The sequence below is a fragment of the Toxotes jaculatrix genome, chromosome 7, assembly GCF_017976425.1.
Source record: "Toxotes jaculatrix isolate fToxJac2 chromosome 7, fToxJac2.pri, whole genome shotgun sequence".
NCBI lineage: Eukaryota > Metazoa > Chordata > Actinopteri > Toxotidae > Toxotes > Toxotes jaculatrix.
The window spans coordinates 14,644,998-14,667,504 of record NC_054400.1 but is presented as its reverse complement, the minus strand read 5'-3'; the positions used below and the strand labels follow the sequence as shown (position 1 = coordinate 14,667,504).

At 43.9% G+C, this 22,507-nt stretch overlaps 1 protein-coding gene across 1 annotated transcript in view; it reads left to right on the top strand.

Annotated features, from left to right (window-relative positions):
• The first annotated feature begins 702 nt into the window (after positions 1 to 702).
• fam222a (family with sequence similarity 222 member A) overlaps positions 703 to 22,507 on the top strand; it is a 46,272-nt gene continuing 24,467 nt past the window's right edge. Inside the window, exon 1 of the mRNA XM_041041807.1 lies at positions 703 to 1,637. The gene's annotated coding sequence lies outside the window, so the exon portion shown is untranslated. The remainder of the gene's footprint in view (positions 1,638 to 22,507) is intronic.

Here is a 22,507-nt window from a genome sequence, read left to right as displayed (position 1 = left end):
AGATCACTGAATAAATTGTGCTCATAAAACACAATAAACTTTGTGTCTCAGAGGCAGCTCCTTGATGATCACACACCAGCCAGACTTTTGATATTATAAACTGATTATTGCAAGGCTTATTATGTGTATGGAATATGTGTCCTATAGGAGTTTCAAACCAATTAAGTTAAGTAGCATTTTCAAGTCACCAATTCATAAACAGTAGATTCATTTAGCATGCTAATCACATTTAATTTTATTCAGATTGCATAATAATACTTTATTTCTCCCTGCAGAGCAACATTCCTGCAGCTTGAAGTGATTCAGTGTGTTGCTCAAGGGCACTTCTCTGCCTGCAGGTTTGAGCCCAGGTCGTCCCATTAAAGGATGGTGTCTTCAACCTTTAACTAGGCTGCTGGGGGGAGAAAAAAGGCTGAAACGCTGTGAAGGATAAAAGAATGATTAAAGATCTCAATCTGCATTCTGCCACGGCAATTTATATCAGATGGTTTCTCTTTTTTCTCTTTTTCCGCGAATAAACAACGTGGTTTCAGACGCTTGGACGCCGAGCATCTCTATGGTAACAGTCCTCAATTACCGATGATTGGCCAACCCGTGGGAATGTTTCTATTCCCTCAGTGCAGTGATTGGTCGGTGGGCGGTCTGTGCAGCCTGACAGTCTGCAGCGTTCCGGGTTATTGTCAGTCTCGGCAGCTCGGCACAAGGGCAGGACCGCATCCCGGAGCTGCCTGAAGCAGCTAGCTCTTTATTCAGACTTAACCATTTCTTATTTGGTTAATACACCAAAGAGAGCATCTCGGAGCTTTGCTATCGAGGTTACTCCACAGCCTCAACTGGAAATCTGAGTCTGAATCCGGAGGCAAGACATCTCAGAGAGGCTACCGACACCACGGAGAAAGTGACGGACGGAGCAGAGCCTGATCACCGGGATTTTTTTTTCTTTCTTTTCTTTTTTTTTTTTTTTTTTACATCGCATCGCATCTGTTTAGGATATTTCAGGCAGCTGCTTTGGCCCAGCCTTGATTTCTTTCAGGGTATCTTCACACAATATTGCCTAGATAATATTAATAACATTTGCATGATACATTTCACATAAGGTCGTCTATAGTGAGCAGGCGGACCACTTTAAACCCATGCGTAACAGCGGAGGATTTTGGAATACTGCGTAGCAGTTCAACCACCCAATCTTTCGATGAACAGCTCTGTTATTTGGAAATATCTACAAGCGTAAAGAGGAGCAACCAGGACCTTTTACTTTGTTCCGGAGGCTAAACGTTGAAAACCCGAAGCGCACTTGGTGCGCAATCCTTCTGAGGACGCTCCTGAAATTGCCGACCTGCGCTTTTGCCCTCGACAAAAATTGGCAGCCGAGTCGAGAAAAAAGGCAAAGCTTATTAACTTTGCATGCTAGAAGCTAGAGTGTGGAATCTAATTCGCGGGGTTACCGGTATATTTGCATACCATCGGAAGAGGATAAACTTAATCAGCATTTGACATCGACAAAGCGGCTGCTGGATTTCGGAGAACAGAATGAATCCTTTTTAATTTGGACCCCAGAAGTATTACCGGTAGGCAGATTGCTCAGTGAATACTACAATCTGCATGGAGTTCTAGTCTGCACTACGGAGCAATTTATGGTAAATATATTGAATTTTTTTTTCTTTCTCTAAGTCTTGCAGATTTTCAGTGTTTCGGGTCAGCCTTTGTAACCATTAACGTAGTTTCTGTCAGAGAGCCTCGCTGAATCCTTTTGGGATGGTAAATAGAGGAGCAGCAGAAAATAATGAATGTTTGTAAATGCTCCATTTTCCCAGGATGCTGCTCACATAACGATGTCTCAGATTTAAACCCTTTGTTTCCATTCGTGACCCACAATAAAGGAAGTGTTGTAAAAATCGACTTGTTAGAGAGCCGCTCCCGAATGGCTTTAGGAACTGCTTTGATGTGTAATATTGGTCTTTTCAAGTATGGGTAGCAATTAAGTGTATTGTCGAGGGTATTGCACCGCAGGCACCACAGGCAGGAAAATGTGGCACTAGAGGAGTTGCGACTCAGAGCAAAAGGTGCGAATTCCTCATCTGTACGCCCCCGTGCGTCACTGCGTGTGGGGAGGGTGACTATAGTGTCTGCTGCAATTAGTGATTTTTCACCCTGGAGTGTTAATGATATACAATCTCTTTTTATAGTGTGCCTGCATATTGTGAGTGGCTTTCATCGTGGAACTCATAAAATTCGTGGAGAATGTGCGCGTAACGCTGTAAAACTTTTCACTTTGTGCTCGGCGACATGGATGATGCTCTGTGCTGCATTGAGGTCTGGATGCAATTTGTCACTGTCCTGTGAATTCTTCAGTAAATTTGTCCTCTGCAGCCCAAGCCTGGAATGCAAATAGTAAAGTCGGATTATCTCGAGTGTAACTGAAGTTCATGTTTTATTTGAATATGAATGTTGGCTGATAAAGTTTAGTCTGTTTCCGACTCTTGTGAACTTTGAACCCCCTCGGGTTGCTGAGGTTGCTTTGCAGTGTTTAGCCTCATCGCTCACACTGCACCTAAATGAGCCTGCACCTTTTGCTGACTGTGCAGTGGAAAAGCCGCACACAGTATGTTTTATCATTAGACTACAAGCTTCCTCAAAATTGATCTTCCTCACTAGCTCCAGTCATTCTCTCTCCAGCAGCCTCGCAGACAGGCAGCTCGCTGAATGTAATATGGGCCCCTACAGCAGGGCAGGCGCCCCCACAGTCAGGGCACCTGCCATAGAGCCTTCCTGGATGTATTGAATAAAACATCCAGTGATGTATGAGGCAGGGGCTGCACCCAAGGGGGCAGAACTGCCTCATTTACTTCCTCCACTCTGCGCCTATGACCTGCTGAGCAAATTGTGCTCATATTAGCTCTGCGGCTGCTCCTCACCTAAACAAATAGTCTTCCCAGCATAATGCTTGCCTTAACTCAACATGATGGTTGGATAAGGCAGGGGAGAACGAAATGGCAGAAAAGCTTTAATATCTAGGTCACTGAATTACCTTTTGGAGTTTGTACCTCTTGTTTTGGCTCTTTATTTTCTGGCTTGCTGTTAGATCTCTTTTTTCCCCCCGCAACACTGGAACTTCAAGTGTCCTGCTGCAGGCTCAAGACTTTACTCACATTTCATTCCTCTCGCTTTCGCCATGTTTCCTGTTGCTCTTTACTATCAACTGTCTAAAAAAGGTCCACAATAAAATCTTTAACATTCTAAGCGCTTTGTAGGTTGAAAACTAGTGTGGATCACAATTTATTCTACTCTTCTTTGCTTGCAGATGAAATTAAAAAAAAAAAACTAAATTACTAAAGTAGAATCTGATCTGCTGTACTCAATTATGCTGCCACCAGCTGGAAAGTGAGGAACATATTTTAGCATCGTATTAACAAAAGTAATACGCTAAGAGAAGCCTGGCGTTTTATCAATTTGCAACTCAAATTGCAAATCAGTTTGATTGATTGATAGCATTTGGGTTCCTTACTGTATTCTTTGCTTATTAAAGTGCCTGCCTGAAGTGAATAAGTAAGCTCTACTCATGAATATCGTTAAAGTCACTGAAGTTTAATTTCCTGCACTGTGTATTAATCTTTTTTAATCCCTGCATGGCTTGATTGTCTCAACACCTACCCAGAGGCAGCAAAACTCATTTTGGCACTTAAGATGACTAAAATAGTAGATACGTGTGTGTGTGTGTGTGTGTGTGTGTGTGTGTGTGTGTGTGTGTGAGGGTGGGTGTGTGTGTGTTTTACTAAAGACCTACCCACCCCTGAAGTGCCTAAGCTATGCATGTCCATTCTTGTGTGGCCTTTATTGCTTTTTTATTCACACGAATGAAATTAACTGTCCACATGCTCCATTTATAGAATAATATACCATATACATAAATAACCCTGAAAAACATTTTCTTCTCCTGTCAAAGAAAAGACAAGACAACAAGAAATTTCATCGGACACTTTAATGAACATGAATATTTCCTCTCAAAGCCGTGTCAACAGCAGCTCATTAGTTACCTGATCAAAGTGTCTCATATCAGAAAAAGTCTCTAACAGTCCTTGTTTTAACACTTTTCATGTGCAGGCAAACAAAAACGACATGCCCCTTCTTGTACTTTCTTGCGATATTACATGATTTAATATCAACTCTGTTGTCCCTGCAGCGAGATTTGTCTTGCACATCAGTACCTGGGATGTGGAAACAGAGCATGAAAAAAAGCAACATAAAACAAATGGTTCACACACAAATGATTGCGAATAAACAAACACACCCTTCATGCCAGTCAGGGTGAATGAAGAGAAGTGAAAGTGATGCTCGGTTTCCACCGGAGATGATGGTGCAGACGAGATTTGACCTTAAATTTGCTGGCAGGGTCAGCAGGGATGGTTCCGTTACTGTATTTGGCATTAGTGTTTGCAGACAGCACTGTCAGTACTTCATGCATGACATTTTTGCCTCGTTGTGTACTTGGCTGCTACTCACTATTACACTGCATACTATATCTATTTTAACACTGAATCATTGACCCTCAGTCTTATTAACTGTGCAGACAAAGTCAGAGGAGCAGCTCTCATTTTCTCCCCGGTGTGTTGATCTTTCCACAATGTTAGGGTCAAATACTCAGACACAGACTCTTTTAAATGGTTCAGGGTCACTCCTGACAAAAGACTGGTTCTAAGGTTTCAGTATTTTATTAGCTATTTTCAGTATGAAAAAAAAAAAACCTTCCCATGGTATTGACCTTGTGCAAATGAACTAAATCATGGCACTTTCATGAATACTGGTTCCTTCAATTAATGCCTGAAGATTCCACTTAGATGGTATAATAATTCAATTTGGGTCGCACAAAAGGAAACAAAAATCTTCAACTGAGATTTGGCTGTAATTGTATGTATACAGTGCACATGCACGCATGCAGTGTCTCTGATGACTGTTTGTGTTTCCAAGGTTCTGTGTGGTTCTGTGCTTGTTACTCCGCAGATGATTTCCTCTTATTTTTGCATTAAAAGTTTAACTGACCACTGCTCTGCTCATGTGATCTGATCCGCTGTGAAGGCAGACGTTGGCAGCTCTTCATCAGGGCTATCTGCAGCTACTTAGTGCATGACGGACGGCAATGATCCCCCCGACCTCCTCCCTCGCTTCCCCTCTCGCCCTCTGTCAGGTTGAATGGAAGTCACGTCTCAACAGGCCTTGAGGTTAATGTATAGCCTTTAATTTGGAAAGGTTAGGGTTGTTAGTCCATTTTTCTGTTTGAAAAATGCTCTTGTGCTCGTGAAATATATTCAACAGGAGCTGAGCAATTTAGATGTGGTTAATCAGTACGCTAGTATGGAGAGGCTGAGTGCTGTGCAGTGGATAGTTTGCTCCATAACCCAGCCAGAAAAGTGAGGGGAGGCATGCTCCTTCCAAAGTGTTCTTGGGGGAAGAAAGAGAATAAAGCAAATCTGACAAGCTCTCCAACAGCGATTTTGCTCTCCTTAAAAACAATGCCGCTGTTGCCTTCCTCATGGTCACATTGATTTGTTCTGGGTGACAATGCAGGCTGCTGTGAAATCACCCCAGCGCCATTGATCTCAAGGAGAGGAGGAGGAGAGGGAATGAGAGCCTGGCGACAGTGAGCAACATGGGAAAATCCTCAGTGTGCCCTCTCCAACCTTAACCAGTAATAAAATGAAGGCCTTGGTTGCTATCAGATCAGCCCCTGCTGTACTTCTTCAGCCACTGTATCGCAGTCTAGTCAGTGCTTTGATTTGTTTTGGAGGCCCATACATGCTGTTTGATTTGCTATTGTGCCTCACCATGTTTCACATTATCAGCTGAACTCTTTATTGCTACTGTTTTCCATGCCAGAAGCAAGGCTGTTTTTATCTCATGCAGGCCTCTGATTAATCTCCCCCTCTATGCTGGTGTACTTTAATCTTGAATGGGAGATATCTGATTCTGCTCGGCTATTGAGGAAGATCAAACTTTAATGGAACAAGGAACTGCACATCATCCTAATCTCCATCTCCCTGCATTTTGGTTGACTGCTCTCCCTTGGGCTTTGTAGCTTTCTGCAGGAGCAGGAAATACATCAGACAGATAAGATGTTTTCTCTTCATGCTTTGGTAATTTATTCCCTGTTGACAATGGCCACCACTTTACATCTCTGCTGTTTGATTACCTGGTTGAAGGAACAGCGGGTAAAAGCAGGGGAATTGATTGACACTTACAAATGGCCATCCTGTATGACCTAAACGTGTAGAACTTTTCCAGAAGCTTTAATTGGGATTTCTCCACAGTTCAGTCTTTCCATGGGAAAATGCACGAGCCCTCTCTCTACTTATTGACATGCAAGAGATGGGGCCATGTGTGACCTACGTCATCTGTCTATAATAGCCTGAGGAGAGATACGTTAGCCGCATGGATGTATCAAGGTTCAATGCGTTTGATTACACTACAGTCAATCCAGGAATTAGCTATTGACCGCTATTTTCTCCATTCAGTTCCTCCATATCACTGAATAACGGTGCACATTATGCTGACCAGCATCCGGACTGTGACTGCCTAGATGCATATTGTTGCAAATGGATAACACTTATGGGGTGTCACACCTCCCACAGACGGTTTGTGTCTCTGACAAAAAGAGGCTATTACCCAATTCTAAGGCAGTTGCTGTAAGGTAATGAAATTTCCACTGACTGGAGAAAACAATGTTGTCTGGTCCGTATTGTAATTGCAGAAGCCACCTCACCATTTTCCTGAGTTCAGCGTGAATGCAACACGATTTAATAAAACTCTGGAGATTTTTATCATTTATTGCCAGGACTGGCAGCTGCATCAGGGAGAGTAAGCTGAGGCTTGCACAGATAAAACTCATTCAATTTACTTGTTGAATTTTAACCACGCCGGAGACCATTTACAAGAGAGCCAGCCATATGACCCATAGGGAAGCGTTTATGTGTTTGTATAGGGCTCGTGCAGGTCAGCTATATTGTTAATATAAAGCCACCATTTCCTTAATCTAAATGGAGGAGTAGCTTGGAATTTCCTTCATTTTCTCCCCTGTTATTATTTGTGTCAAGAAAAGGTTGAAAATCCGTGGGATATTAGGCCCTGAGGCCAAAGAGCTTCTGTGTGCCTGCCTCCACTCACATACAAAAACATAGGAATACTGACATGAGGACATGTATGGACACACACACACTCACAGACACACACACACACACACACACACTCCTAGCCCTGTTTTATTACCTCCTGCCTGCTGCTGGAATTGCTTTCCTCCCTCGAGTGAGCCAGGCAAAGCCGGCTTTATTGTGTTAACCTATTTGTGTGTCAAGAGCGATTGCAGCGTTCTTTATCTCTGTTTGTATTCGGACGGGGAGACGGCAGAGAGAGAGAGAGGGAGAGAGAGAGAGAGAGTGGCAGAGGAAAGGAAGGAGGGGGGTTTGCACAGGAGCCAGGCGAGCCACCAGAGTTAGACGGATGGCCGGTCACCTCGCTCCACTCTGGAGGATAATGACTGGTTGCTTAGCAATAACCCACCCCCACCCACTTCCAGACTTGCATCCAGAGTAATCACTTTTTTCCTCTAAAAGATTTCATATATAATTATAAGCCCACTGCTGGCTTTCGAAATCTGCCTAATGGGTCTTTTCATTTATTTAGCAGAGTGGGTTGAGGGTGCGAGCTGGAATGGGAGATTTTGGTGTGGGGGTGCTTATCAGCTCCTGGTTATTGTAGGTTACAGGACTGTGCATGTGTGTGTGTATTTGTCAGCATGTGTTTATATCTGCTTTGTGTTGAGCAGTTGGTGGAGTTTGACCAGGATTACGACTAGGCCAAAGCTATATTTCCTGCTAGATAGCTGCTGCTGTACAACCTTTGACCTGTGTAATGCTGCAGTGGCAGCATCATACTCACATGCAGCCTCACAAGCACACACATTCACATATTCACTTTATGTTGGGGCAACCAGAGGCTTTGAGTGCTTCTTCTCGTGAGCTCTTAGTTTTATTAACATTTTTATTGAGTTGAACAAATTGCTGACCTTTTGTGGCATAATGAATAGCCCGGCCTGCTTAGGAAAAATGAGTTTTGGCAGAAGTGACTGGCGTCAATCCAGGCTGTTTAACTCGTGATTTGCAGTATGTTTATTCAGCAGGTGAAAACATTTAATACTGCTGAGTGTTTTCCAACATTTCAGTCCTTTTTCAACTGTTTTCTTTTTCAAATTTCACTCCTGAGTTAGGATGTTAATCTATAGGCTGTCTTTAATCTGTACTGTTCTCCTTCAGGTCTCTATAATTTTATCTAACTGTGTTTTAAAGTGGCAGGATAAAGGTATGATATCGGAACATGACCCCAATTTAAACTGCCTTTCATCACCGGCAGTCACTGATGTTGGCACAGAGTCCAGAGTGGTTTTAATGCTCAGCCAATTATCCTCTCTGCTTTTGAAAATAGATTTTTTCCTCCCTTCTTTTATGAAGAAGTAAAAAATTAACTTGAAATTCCCTGTGAAGTTCATATTAAACTTTTACTTGTTTGGATGATAAAAAAGTCCCGGCTGCTCAAACAGACCTCATGGATCAAATTAAATGTTTTGACTTATGCCAGTGTAGCCAGTTGGTGTTGCATTAGACTGTTCATTTTTGGATAGACAAATTACAAAATTTACAAAAAAATCTGTTTTGTTATTGGAGCTTCTTTAAATAATGTCAGCCGTGTCTGATATTTACCCATCTGTGCTCTCTCTCCATATCCTGTTTGGTGCCATCTTTCCTTATTCAGGCTCATGCACCATTGCTAAAAGTGACAGCTCTGCACGTCCTGGGAACTTCATACAGATAAACTAAACATACAGCACTAACCCCCCCCCCCCCCCCCCCCCCCATCTCCATGGCATGCTTCTGTGGCTGCGTCTATAGGAACAGCTGTCCAGCTGTCACAGCAGCCAGCCAGTCAGCCGCTCTCCAAGGCAACATCTGTAGAGACTGAACGCACAAGGGCAGCCTGCCGTTCTCTGCTCGTCCCCAAAGACCGCAGAAGTGTGTCAGGCCTTTTGGCTGCACATTATCACTGACCACATCAACCGTATCACCGGGTTTTGATTGAATGTTATCTGCTCCTGTGCCACTTAAATAAGCTCTGCTCGGCATCAGACCTTTTTTTTTTTTTTTTTGTCACCAACTTACAGCGATCTGTTACTGAAGCGATTCATATTATCACAACGGTTCTTAAAAACAAAACGTGTGACAGTACAGCCAAAAAAAAAAGAAAAAAAAAAAACACACCACATTATCGTATCCATTAATAGCCATCTGCCTCTGCATGGATATCTGTGTGTGTGTGTGTGTGTGCGTGTGTGTGTAAACAAAATCCCAGCGAGCAAGGTGCAATGGCCTGGAACTGACGAGAACCCACTGGGAGAGTCTCTCCTTGATGTAGCCCCCCACACTCCTGCTCCCCCTCCCCACCATCTTTCCCTCCTGGCAGTGGAGCGACAGCGAGGCAGGCGACGGGGGGGTGGGCACAGAGCTATGTGAGCGGGGAGATGAACAGAGCTGTGGTCCCCTCTGTCAACCACAAACTAGGATCAGGGAGATCGCATGGGACTCTCTCCTGGGATGAGCTAAGGGAAGAGGGGAGAAAGCAGCTGTTCAGAGTTTTTCTCTTACGTCCTCAACCAGCTCACTTGTGTTTTTTTACCCTCTCTGTCGTCTTCTCTGAGGCTGTCATTAGCTTCTGTCATGTTTTTTTTTTTTTTGTTGTCGGGTTTGTCTTTAAGGGAGGAAATGCTTGAGTGTTGCTGTAGACATGGATGAGATGAAAATCTCACTTTGAAAGTGTTATAATCATTCCTGTGCCTCTTCTTGGGTGTTTTTAGGAACTATTAAAGGACTTGATTTCTTCATCAGTCCTCTTGATAACTGAGGGCCTCTCAGGCATACTGTGCCTCTCCCCACAGACAGCTGCAGACTCATACAGGCTCTGGGCGAAGTTTGATGGATCCTGTTTACTGGAGCTGAGAGAATGCCTGGGTATCTCAAATTAAGTGTCACTTAAAGCTTGTCTTTTAGTCAGCTTTCCATTTTGTTCCCCCATCTCTAGTGACAGCACTGTGCTGCCAATTGCAACAGGGTTTGAGAGGAAGACATTTGGTGATTACACATTCTGTCATGATTGAGGGGTGAAGCCAGCAACTCGAGGCAAAACCAAATTCCATATGGCTGCAGTGAAATCTCTCCACCCATAGTGAGTTACACCAAACAGCCCCTGTCCTGATGACAGGGAAATCGCCTGCTCATGACTTATCGTTTTATCATTCAAATTTACCCCATTGATGCTCGCTGCTGTGATTGACAGCTGGGCTTGAAAGCCACAGCTATCTCAATTGAGCTGCGGCAGCCAGTTGGTAACCGTGACAATGGTCTCTCCTCTTTGCCTTGTTTTCACACTTTTTCTGCTGTCACAGAAACCTCACTGATTGCTTCTCTGCCAAGACAGCATCCTATTAATCTTTTAAATAAGGGCCACAGCCCCGCGGTATTGTTTGCAGAAAAACGAGAGGACCTTGTGAGACCACACTGAAAAAGAAAAGGGGGCAACTGGGCCTGAATCTGTCTCATTGTGGCAGGAAAGCCGAGCCTCCTTAAAACAACAGTATCAGAAATCTGCTGTGCTCTAGGTGCTGTGGAGATAGATGGTGCTGAGGTCTGAATATAACCAGTGCTTTCTGGCCCCACCTGATAACTCTGTGGGCTTTCTTGTCTTCCGCCACTCACGGCTTTGCTCTCCAGGTGCATTTTGTGCTTTCATCTGCATCGTGGTACCCTGAATAAAAGCCTCTGTGTTTATGGCCATTTTCTTTTTCTGTGCACTTATTGATCCCTTTCGGCGTGGTTGGAATAGGCTTTATTTATTTTCAATTTCTGGGCTCAAACAGCATAACAGCGGTATATTCTGAAATGGCAAACCATTGATGTCTTGTGATGTGACCTAGGGAAGGAAGAATAACAGCTCAACCCTTTGTCCCTCATACTTAGCTGACAATTTGTCTGAAGGAGACACAAACATGAATGAAATAATGGTGTCCTTGCACAAACGTATGTTTCTTACAACCCAGAAAAATCTATCTAGCCTCTGTCTTGAAAAGGCTTTCTGCACTCTGATTTTATAGACTAGGCTTTTGCGTTTAATTAGGTGTGATTTGTGAACATTTCCCAAGTGGTAGGAAGTCTTTTTTGAGTCTCTGTACTTTCTTGTCAAGTGGTTGTTAATGGAGAATTGCTGCAATGCACTTGACACCTTCTGCTTTGTAATGAGTGTCTTCCTGTGCAGAATAGCCCCATAAACCAAACCTTTCAAGGACGGGGAACATGTGGCGGCAGTATTTGGCATCTCAGTAGTAGAGATGTTTTTACACCATACAGAGACAGACGTTATGGGATCATTGCATACCTTCCTTCATGCCTTTGTCTCCTCTCTGGCCATGGAAACCCAGTGAGGCAGGGCAGCCTAGATGACTAATTGACTCCCAGGTCAGAGCCACACATGATAGCAAGACTGCTGGTCAATGGAAATGGATATACTTTCCCCTGCAGGGAGCTACGACTGCTTTGTGATCATCTGTGTGATCACACACCCGTGCATGCACACAGGCATCAGGATATGTGCACGTAGCTATTCATAGTTCAACCTCTGTGGCTCATAGTTGCTCCTCCACTTTGAAAAGACAGGAAATCAATCAATCAATAACGACTTCAGAACAATCTAATACCACTTTTTATATGGGATAAGAATTTTGAGAGTTTGAACAATAAGGAAAATGTTGAAGAGAAGCGTTTTTTAATTATGTGCTTTAATAACTAGAAAGAATTGCGGCCTAGTTTTGTAATATTTGACACCGGTTTTAAGTCTATCCACTTTTATTTCAGGAAAAAAATGTCCTCAGGGCACTGCAACTGTTTTGCAGTGGTAAAGGTTTTCTCTCTTCTCTGCGTGTATAGCCTCACTGCAGTGCTTTTTATTGACAATGACGTTCTTTGAGCTTTACTCTCAGTTTTTTTGTGCTCAGAGATGAGTGAGTGTCTGTAACAGTTGGTCCTTGAAATGTGCGTTAAACTGCGAGTCTGAGTCTGTGCTCTGAACATGCAAATGTGTATGCGCAGGGATGTCTTTTTTTTTTGTTCTTGTTTGCAGGTTAAACACAAATACTGCCGTCCCAGATTCACACACGAGCCCCCTCCACCTGAGTCTGATCCCCGGCAACCAGCCCAAGCACCTCACATGCAGCCACGAGCCTCCTCCCCTCCACCCATCATCCAAAAAAGATTCTCTCAGTTCCTCTGGTTTCAAAGCGCTCGCATAGCTCGACTGTGTCGAAGCACGCCCCTCCTCCCTGACCCCTCCTCTGAGAGACAGCACTCTTGACCTGCTGCCCCATTGTTTCCAGCGGGGATGGATGGGGAGCCGCCTCTGCCGGCGCGATCCTTCACTCAATAGCGGCTCCATCTGTTGACTGCGTGACTCTGGGTTACAAGCGGGGATTTTGCTCCGTCTGTGCAGGGTGTGAAAGGAGCTATCTCAGGGGGCTTCCTGAATAGGGGTTTAAAACTGCAGTAGCAGGGTGTTGTGATGCCCCTCACAACCCACCCTTCTCCCCTCTCCCCTCCACCCGTCATCAGCCCAACACAGCCGGCTGGGTGTGTGCAGGATGAGAGGCCTTCATTGTGCCTGTTCACAGGCCCCTAGGCAACAGGGTCACCTTGTCCCCAAACAAATGCTGCCCTCAGTGGGATTGTTGGCACTATGTGTCTGCTTTTCCGTGTGTGTGTGTGTGTGTGTGTGTGTGTGTGTGTGTGTGTGTGTGTGTGTGTGTGTGTGTGTGTAAAGGGGGAGTGGGTATTTGAGTATAAGAATGCATCATCAGGAAGAGGGCAGAGGCCTTGGCTGTGAGGACATTTATCTAACATCTCTGCCTTTCACATCAAGGCCTATTCAGTGCAACCCTTCTGCATCAGGCTTTCAAAGGACATCACAGATAGAGAAACACTCTGGGCTGCTTTACAGGTCAAACTGCTCTCGCTGAGCATTTAAACCAACAAAGCTGCTGATGCCATTTTCTATTTCTCTTGTATATTCAGCTTAGAAAAAAAAAACTAACATTTGAAAACATTATCCGTGTTTTGTCTCTCATGAATTTGAGTTCCCGTCTCTTGAAATGGTTGTCGAGCTCTGCTTTGGGCTTTTGAGGCTGGTCTGTTCTATGGTTTGTCCTCTTTAACAGAGGCCATTTGTGAACAAAAATGAAATCTGTAGCTGTTTTGACAGTTGGTTAACCTTCAGAAATTAATGTTGAAATTGCAGTCTGCCAGACATTTGTGCTGGGGTCTATCTGCGTGGGAGTTGTTATCTGGCATTTCCTCTTAAGTGAAAAGTGTAACTGAATGACAATGTAAATAAGTCAGCCGCAGTTTAATTCAGTTCTCTCGCTTTTGTTTGTATCTAATGGGGGGTCCTGCTCTTGCCAAGAGCTTAGTCCTGAAGAGGCACATCCAAGCACCCTCATCCCCCCTGTTTCCTGTTCCTTTCCTTTATCTCAGAGCCACAGTCAGCCACAGCCTCGCTACTGGGGCCTGAACCCCTCAGCTGTCACATGATGTCCCCAACACACCTTTACCTCAGTTAAGATGATTAAAGTAGCGGGATTGCTCTCCTCATGTCTTCGGCACGTGTTTCACCTCCACCTTTCTCCTCAGCTTGGAAAAAAAGAAAAAAGTGAGCAACAGTGTGAGAGAAGCAGGCAGTTGGTGAAGGCGTGGAGCCCCCTCACCAGACGAGACGAAGTTAAAGGGGGGGGTGTTGAGTGGAATGAGTGGAGGTGGAAAACTGCAGTGACAGCAGAATGAATAAATTGAAAAATTCTCTCATTGTAAATTGTCTATCGCTCATGACAAACGATCTGATAGGCGAGCGGCCCGGGTTCCTGACGCATCCGTCCCAATAGAGCTGTGAATAACTGGTCTATCTCCACACTGCTTAGCACTGGCCCCGCACTTAATAATTCATACAGTGTGAAATATTTTCCCCGGTACAGATATGCCAAAGAGCTGCCGCCAGCAGGCGGGGGCGGTGAGGGGGGTGTCCCTGCGGTGCTAATTTGGGGGATGGTGACGTGCATAGATTTCTAAGGGGGCTCTAGTTTATAGGAGATGCCTCAGACACATTTGCTGTCGTGTATGCTCTGCCTGTTACTGGAAAGAGCTGAGCTGGAGATGGAGAGAGTGAAAGTGAGAGTGAGAGAGTGCAGATGACATTTAACTCATGGCTGATCTGCCTGGAACTGGGAACACAGAGGAGAAATACATTTCCATTTAAGCTGACTGAACACAGTTATCAGTGACTGTGGGGACAAAGGGAGGCTGTAAACCTACTAAGTAGGTTTTGCTGTTTGCCCCGGTGAGCGTTGTGGCCGCAGTTGACATCAGTGGCGGCAGGTGTCTGTGGACACCTGGTTTATGTCTCCTGTTTCCATCAGGTGACTCAGGCTCCTTCAGGAGCTCAGCAGCCAAAAGCGGCTCTCATGGTCTCTGACCTTATTGTCCCCTTCATTCACAGCGCTGAGCTCTCACCACCTTATTCTCCACAGCAACGGGGCCCAAAGCTATAATGGCCTCGCTCGCATGTGTGTGCGTGAGCACGTGCAGATGTGCGCTTGTCTGCAATAGTGTCATTCCGCGCGTGTCATTTTTTGTGCAGCGGTCCTGTGTGGTTTTGTCTGGCTCGTTCCGCAGCTCAGTCCTGTACAAACTGGGTTTTTATGGTTCGCATTCAGGCCCTGATACCAATTATGCAAACTATTAAAAATTTAAGGAGGACAGTCTTTTATAATTTAATCCTAAAGTAATAGATTCTATTAAAAATGCATGAGAGGAGCTTTATAGATGGAGCTAGAATTAGTGTCTATCAAAGACTCCAGTCAAGGATGCAGGGGGAATGGGCAGCAGGAGTGGTGGTATTGCCTCATTATTCAAATAGGATATGATTACCATAGAGCAGGAGTCCCTCAGAGCTGAAGCAGAGCTCGCTGGCCACTGTGATCACAAACAGGAGGAGTGTAGTTGGGCTCCTCAGAGGGAGAGCTCTCCTTTTTCTGGTGAAATGAAACTGGTTTTAGATTTCCTGTTTTAACTTTCACAAATGGGATTGGAAGTCACATGTGATTTGCTGCGGTTTAAAGCATTCTGTCGTTGAAATACTCTTTGTCTTCTTGGGTTTCTGCTCCCTGGTGTTTCACTTGAGATTGTTTAGTCTTGTCCTTGCTGAAAGCGTGTAGAAGGTGTTCAAGCATGAAAACAGGAAGCCTGCAGTGTTGTAACTTAATGGCTCATGCAGCAAGCGAGAAGCAGACCTTTTACTGGCCTCGGTACTCCTTGGTTTACCCCACAGAGCTTCCTGAACAGGTGAAAGGCAGAGTAGAGACATCCCTGTCTGACTTTCCACAGTGTATGTGCTGTCTTTAACCCAGCGACCATATTTGCACTGTTTAACTTTAAAAGTTTTCAGTCATTTCATACTCTGCTTTATCCTGCTCAGGCAGGGGAGCGAGCTAAACAGTTTTTCTGCATCACAGGTTTTATAGAGTACAGATAGCAGTTGAATTTCACTCTGTTGTCATTGTGATTTGCTTCAATAATTACAGGTAGAGAACTGCAGTGATTCAGATACAAAAAAAAAACAGCTTCTGAAAAGGGTCTGTGGTTATTAATATGCGGCAAGAAGTGGATTGAAAAAAGCCAAAAGTAAAATTGGAACCTTCATGAAGCTTATATGGATTTTAAGTTCTGCCTCAGAGGTATATTCCTTGCCTTTTTGATGTAATGGTTGCCTGTTTATGGAATAAATCCAATGAGCTTAATCGATCATCTCCGTGGAAAGGTCAAGAGGAGAAGCTCTGGTGTTTGAAGTGCTTATCCCATGGAGGAGTGCCAGAAATGTGACACCTTCTTATGAGTGGGCGGTGGCGGGCAGATTAGTGACGGACAGGGTGGCCCAGGGGGATGATTTAGGGAGATTCAGCTCTAAATACTCTATATCAGAGAAAGAGAGAGAGAGAAAATTGTAAGCTGCCTCCCCCCCAATCCCTAATTTCAACAGAAAAGCATATTAGTAGATTAAAAAGAAAAAAAAATTCCCTAAAGAAGAGAGAGAAAAGAAAACAAGGAGGCCGGTGGTGAAAGGTGAATAAAAGTTTATTGGTTTTAACCTCCTGTCTGCACGTTATGTTTAATGTGGCTTGAAGTTACCAGTCGGTTTCATCCCTCTGCAGTCTAATCTAATCTGGAGTGGGTGGCTGTGGGCAGCATCTGTGCTCCGAGTTGAAATAGGGCTTTCTCTCCGCCTAATCCTCTATCCAGGGATCACTCAGTAGGGTGAAGACAATTACCAGCCTGCTTTCTCATGCTAATGGAATCTCTAACTAGATCTTACAGAAAGAGAGAAAAAAAAATAGATGGAAGAAGAAGAGAGGCAGGGACAATGGCGCAGAAAGATGACCCAACTAAAATGGGTTTTTAGATTACCATTTAATTATTGATAGAGACCCAGTTGTAAGGCCTAAGGTCAGGATTTGGAGAGCATTTTCTGAGAAAGGAGATAGATTATCAAGTTATTTTGGTGTGTGTGTGTGTGTGTGTGTGTGTATGTGTGTGTGTGTGTGTGTGTGTGTGTGTGTGTGTGTGTGTGTGTGTGTGTGTGTGTGTGTGTGTGTGTGTGTGCGAGTGTTGTGGGTGTCGGGTCAGAAAGTTGCTGAGACAGGACTGATGTCACTGTCATATCAGCAGCTGTGTGCCTTTCACCTTTTTATCACCTGCCTCCAGCAAGGTGTCTGGAGTGGTTTTAAATTGCATTAATATGCAGGAATTTATAGATTGCCTCCCTTGGCATTTCTGCAGGGAGGGGAAGAGAGTATTACAGTCTCCATCTGCACTAATTACTGGGTCTTGGCAGTGTTACCTGTCTCTTGTGAAGGACAAACCAAGGCACCGAGCAGTAACACACAGAGCAGAAGGAGCTCATCTGCTGGGGAGTCTTCAGGAAGAGGGATGTCTCGGGGGCATTTTTACTCTGATATGTTTGAAGTGTCGGGAGCCTTGACTACCATAAAAAAAAAAAATAAAAATAAAAAATTCTGCTAGCAACATCAATAAACTAAATGACTTCGTCCAACTTCCTTCATCTGGAGCTCAGAGAGAAAAGCAAACAGGCTTTGCACCTGATTTCAGTGACAGTTGAGTGTTCACTCACACTGATATAGTTAAATATATCAGCATATATCTTCTGTTAATCCGGGTGTAAACTTAAATTGACTGTCTCCGGTGTGTCAGAAGACTTAAAGTCATGGCAGCTCAAGAATAAATCTTAACAGGTGTACACCAGCCGTGTTCTCCTTGAAGTGTAGTTCAGAAACCTGAAACAGAAAGCAAGCCTTTGTTCTACTAAATAAATCACAGGAGCAACGAAAGGTATCAAAAATCCTTGAGAGGGAAGAGATAATCAGTCTGCACATATGCTGTTATCTCCGCGATGACCTCGCTTCTCAATTCTCTCCATGAATGGACAAACTTGCTGATAACAGGAGCCCTTATCGGGTTGCTTTTGTCATGGAAAGCGTCGACCATTTTAAATCATTACAACCTGTCCACTTTTTCACTTTCCCCAATCACGGAGTGACACCAAGACCTTGCCTGTGTGCACAAGAGATCAATGCTTTAACTCTTTGCTCTTCAGGTAGCTCACTCACTGCCACGTTGCCAGGTTTCTGCATCAAATCTGCATGCGATAATTCCTGAGCTCGCTGTGGGTTTCTCGGGTTTCTGTGTGTTTATCTGTCGGCCTGTCAAAAAAAAAAAAAAAAACTTCTTGGATTGCTGCTGCACGAACATCTTGCTGGTGTTTGTGCCATCTGTGCCTTTAGCCAGCAGGTGATTACCAACCGCAGCCTCACCTCCCACTCTGTCCAATTGGATTCCCTGTGCTGGCATGGTCAGGGCCAGCTTCAAGAGGGAGCAGGATGACAACAGCTGGATAGCACACATTATGGAGTAAAGGGAAAGGCTGCTGAGTCTCAGTGACAGAAACTGCAGTGAGGAGAAAATGTGTAGAGAAATATGCCTGCTTCCTTCCTTAGCTGTGAGCAGTTGTGTCATCCTCTCTTTTATAGTCCTTAATATCCAGCAGAGCAAAAATGGCTTTGTCATACTTCAAATATATCAAATGAGATCAGTGTCAACATTTCAACGGTGCACTATTTGATTGCCTTGTGGGCTTCACAACACACTAATGTTATGCATGACTGACTATTGGATCTGTGACACCCTCCAGTGAAAGACAGCGGAGTTGTCCTTTGGACCATGGGAATTGGGGTCACCTTAGGCCCTTCTGAGAGCGATGTTTGGAGTCAGGCTTCAGCAAGTGAAAGAAGAAATCACATTGTTTGAATTTAATTATATTCCATTGATTTATTGAACACCCATTAATAAGCATACATTTCGAGGCAGGGCTATTTAGCAGGAAGGTTTTCTCCCGCTCTCTCTCTCTCTCTCTCTCTCTCTCCCTCTTTTCTCTCGCCTGCTCACTCCATTTCATCATAAATTGACATAAGCCTTTCTTTGAAGTTCAGGAGCCAAGCTGAGGAATGACAGCACAACAAACAATGAACAAAACACAAAAAGACAATGAACACTGTTTGAATATTCAAGTGAGCCACCATAGGATGGGTAGAGGGAAAAAAAAAAGCCCTTGTTTTATTGTTGTTGTGTTAAGCCGTGAATGGACCTGTCGGGGACAATAAAGGATTGTGTCACATTGGGATAAGAAATTTTGCAATATCAACAATGCTTTACAAATGGTGTGTAATAAGGTTTACTGAGAAAATATAAATCCTAGCATGAAAACCAAGAAAGCGCAGCCCATTTTTCACATTTGTGTTAGTTAGTGTGGAGGGTTTGTGATTTATGTTTGGAAGTCCTGCCTGGTGAGGCGGCATCTGCTGCAAAAATCTTTAAGAGAATCTGTTTTTTGTTTCTTGTTTATTTTTTTAGAGTGAAATTTAGTTTAGTTTTTAATGTGGCCGTGTATCTGTGATCACCATCTGTGATAAATTCCACAGTTACCTTTCACATCTGTTAAGCGTGTCACAGCACTCACAGGGTTTCTGTGTGAAAGTCGTATTAGGTGACAACTGAAGCTGCTAATGTGCAAAACAATACAACAAGGACTGTGGCAATAAGAGGAGAAGAGGATGTGTTTCCCCTGTGGTTTGTCGAGGTATGTCAGTTGCAGAAAACACGATACCTGAGATCATGGTTAAGAATGGAGCTTGTTCATTGGTGCATTTTTTTGCAGCTGCGTATTGTACTATGTTTCTTCTATTTCACACGGGATCTGAAAAGATGGCGGGCAATACTTGTTGTCAGCTCAAGACCAAACATGGATATGCTACTGTGGGTTAGAGCTGAGACCCAGTGCTCGTTTCAGTTACATCATTGGTCTTTATCGTTATCTACCATGTGTAGAACGAATCACGTTGAGATCTTTTGCATACTAATTAGGGGGAGTTAAAAATGTTCTCGCTCTGGAACACGGCCACAGCCATTGACCAGTTAGTCTGACAGTCTTAAGCCACGCTCTCATTGCTCAAGTCTCTTGCTTGCATCAGCAGGAGCACAGAGACTCAGTCATGGTATAGTACTTGGTTGTACTGTGCTGGAAATGGACAAATTTAACTGAGGGGGACCCTCCTAGCCAGGGCGCACAGGCATGTGTTGGGTATCAGCCTGGTGGTCAATGCAGTTTTATACCAAAATTGGGAATGCAAGGTTTTTCATGACATGACATTCGCAAATAGTTGGTTGTGCTCCCGTTTAATATCCTGTTGCTTTTTGCTCCCCTTTCATTTTTGTTGATAAGTCACAGAAAATGTCACTTTCAAAGAAATATAATGTTTTCTCTGAAATGGTACTATTAATATAGACTCTTGGTTGCCACACAGTGCTGTTGATATTAAAGCTTAAAGGGCTTCAATTAAACTTTGTCATGTGGCTAGAACTCAGTACACTCAGCTGCAAGTAGTGTGACACAAACATTTTGGATTGGCACTTCGATCAGGACCATATAGGTGACAAAATCTGGCCTTGTAATGTTACAACAAAAGGACATTTCAAATGCTCATTTTTCTTCATGGTAAACTTGAATTTCCTTACACTGCCACACATGGTTAAGGTTCTATTTATGTAAATTTCACATGTGACCAACTGACATCAAGGTCAAGCTGATCAGGGCTTAGCTCGCTGTAGCCTCTGTACACTGCACACCTATAGCGTAGGTGTGAAAAGAGCAGTATGTAGAGACTTACATAACTGATGCTTTGGTAAATCCTAGGGCACATGTAATTCTTCAGAGAACTGGTGACTCTGATCGTGTCTGAGGATTGCAGTGGATGATTGTTTTCCTCACTAACTTGAGTGGCTATGGTAGTAGAGGAACAAGCCTGCTCTAATGTTCCAAATATTTGAAGACTTTTTTTTATTCCAAAATCATACAAGGGTGGAGAGTATGAAACAGGTGCTGCTGTAAAGAGCAGAACCAGGTGAGTGGGACTTGACAGACTTTAAATGTACATAAGGGCCCAATCCAATTTAACCACCTGTTGGTTAGTAGATAACAAAGCACTTTGATTGGTGTAGCTTCCACACTAAATTTGCCGCATTCCTTAAAACTGCCTGACAGTCCAACTCCAGCCTGTCTAAATTTCATCCTCAGAATGCAGCTCATGTAGTGGCTGAAAATATATGGTTTAATTCAGTATAATATTCTCAATTATTCATAGGACCTTCAGCATTCCTCCATCCCAGCATTTGTAACACATTCACCCAACCTGAGTTTGGTTTGTAGGTTCAAAATCAGAACTGCCTCTGTCCGAATATAAATCTAAATTTCATTTTGTTTGTTTGCTGAACCTCAGCTCTTTGCATTTTCCACGTTCTGAGTGTGGTTGCCACATAGCCATAATGGCTCACTGCTTTGTGAGCCTGTTATTTGCCATAAATGAAACCTAGCCCAGCGCAAAGATGCAGCAGTTGGCTGTGAAGTCAATTAGTCCTCACTGCTATTACAGGGTTGACATTAGTCTAGGCAGGCGTGTTTTGATTAGAGATGACAGACAACTCGCTGCTATTGGACTGCCAGACATTCCTCACCCTTCATCCCACGGGTGAAGCTATTGAAGCTGACTGGAATATGGAAAGCTAACAGCAGAGTGTTTTTGCCAAGATGCCCTTCATCGGCACAGAAACCTCTTATAAATACGACTGCATGGCATACGAGGCTGTATAAGCCCCAATAACAGCGACATGCTGCATCGTATATATAAGACTCAGCTGCCAATATGTTTTTCCAACACTGTATATCATGGCAATAATGCCTAAACTGTAGGCTTTTACACACAATGGCCTTTTGTTGTGCAGGTTATTTATTGTGCTGGTGTGAGGTTGCGTAGAGCTGGTGGGTGAGTGCATCCAGGGGCTTGTATTGTTAGGGAATCAGTGGCTCTTGTCTGTGGAGCTGGGAGGGTTTGTTAACAATGCCTTTTTTATGTCCCAGAGTGCGTGCCTGTCGGCAAACGTCCCCTCAGAATTTTTGTTTGTGTGTTGTTTTATTGTTGGTGTGTTTGTGTGTGTGTGTGTGGATCAGGGTCGGCGAACAGAACCCTCTCATTGTGTGCCATGTCCAAATAGACCAGTTTTATATCAGGCACATGTGAGCATTAGTGTGTGTGTTTTGAATATACAGTATGAGTGCAAATTATTTAGTGTGGATGTGTGGAAAGTGTCGAGCTGAAGGGGTTTACTGCCAGTCCTTCCTAATGGAGCCTTTCACTCTCCCTCCATTCATGTGACGGTATGGTGACGGAGAAGGGGGGGGCTGGGGATTAAGGGGGTAGAGGCAGTGCCTTGTTAAAGAAAAAGAAAGGGTTTGAGTGTGTCGATTGGATTAACTTGTTTGGGCTTATTAAGAGGGGAGACACAGCAGCTTGTTAAAAGCACTGCATGGGGCGTCCCACAGTGAGACGGCAGGGTCACCATTCAATTAGGCTGAAGCCCCACCCCTGCTCATTGTGAAGGCTGTCTGCCAGGCTCCCGGACCACGGCTGGTCCTGCACTGTGAGGGGGAGTTTCACTGAAAACACTTTAACTAAGAAAGTTAAACCTCTGCCTAAGCTTAATGATTGGTTTTCTTTTAAAAATCACTGAAAGATAATAATAGCCATGCTTGGGAATTGTTTGAAATGTGTTGCTACTGATGCTGATACAACAACAAAGTGAGAGAAATATCAAAAATTATGGTGTATTACAGTATAGTTAAGGTTGGGCATCTAAAACACTTGATTAAAAAGGAAAGGATCATGGTTACAGCTGATGAAAAATCAGTTTCAGGTTGT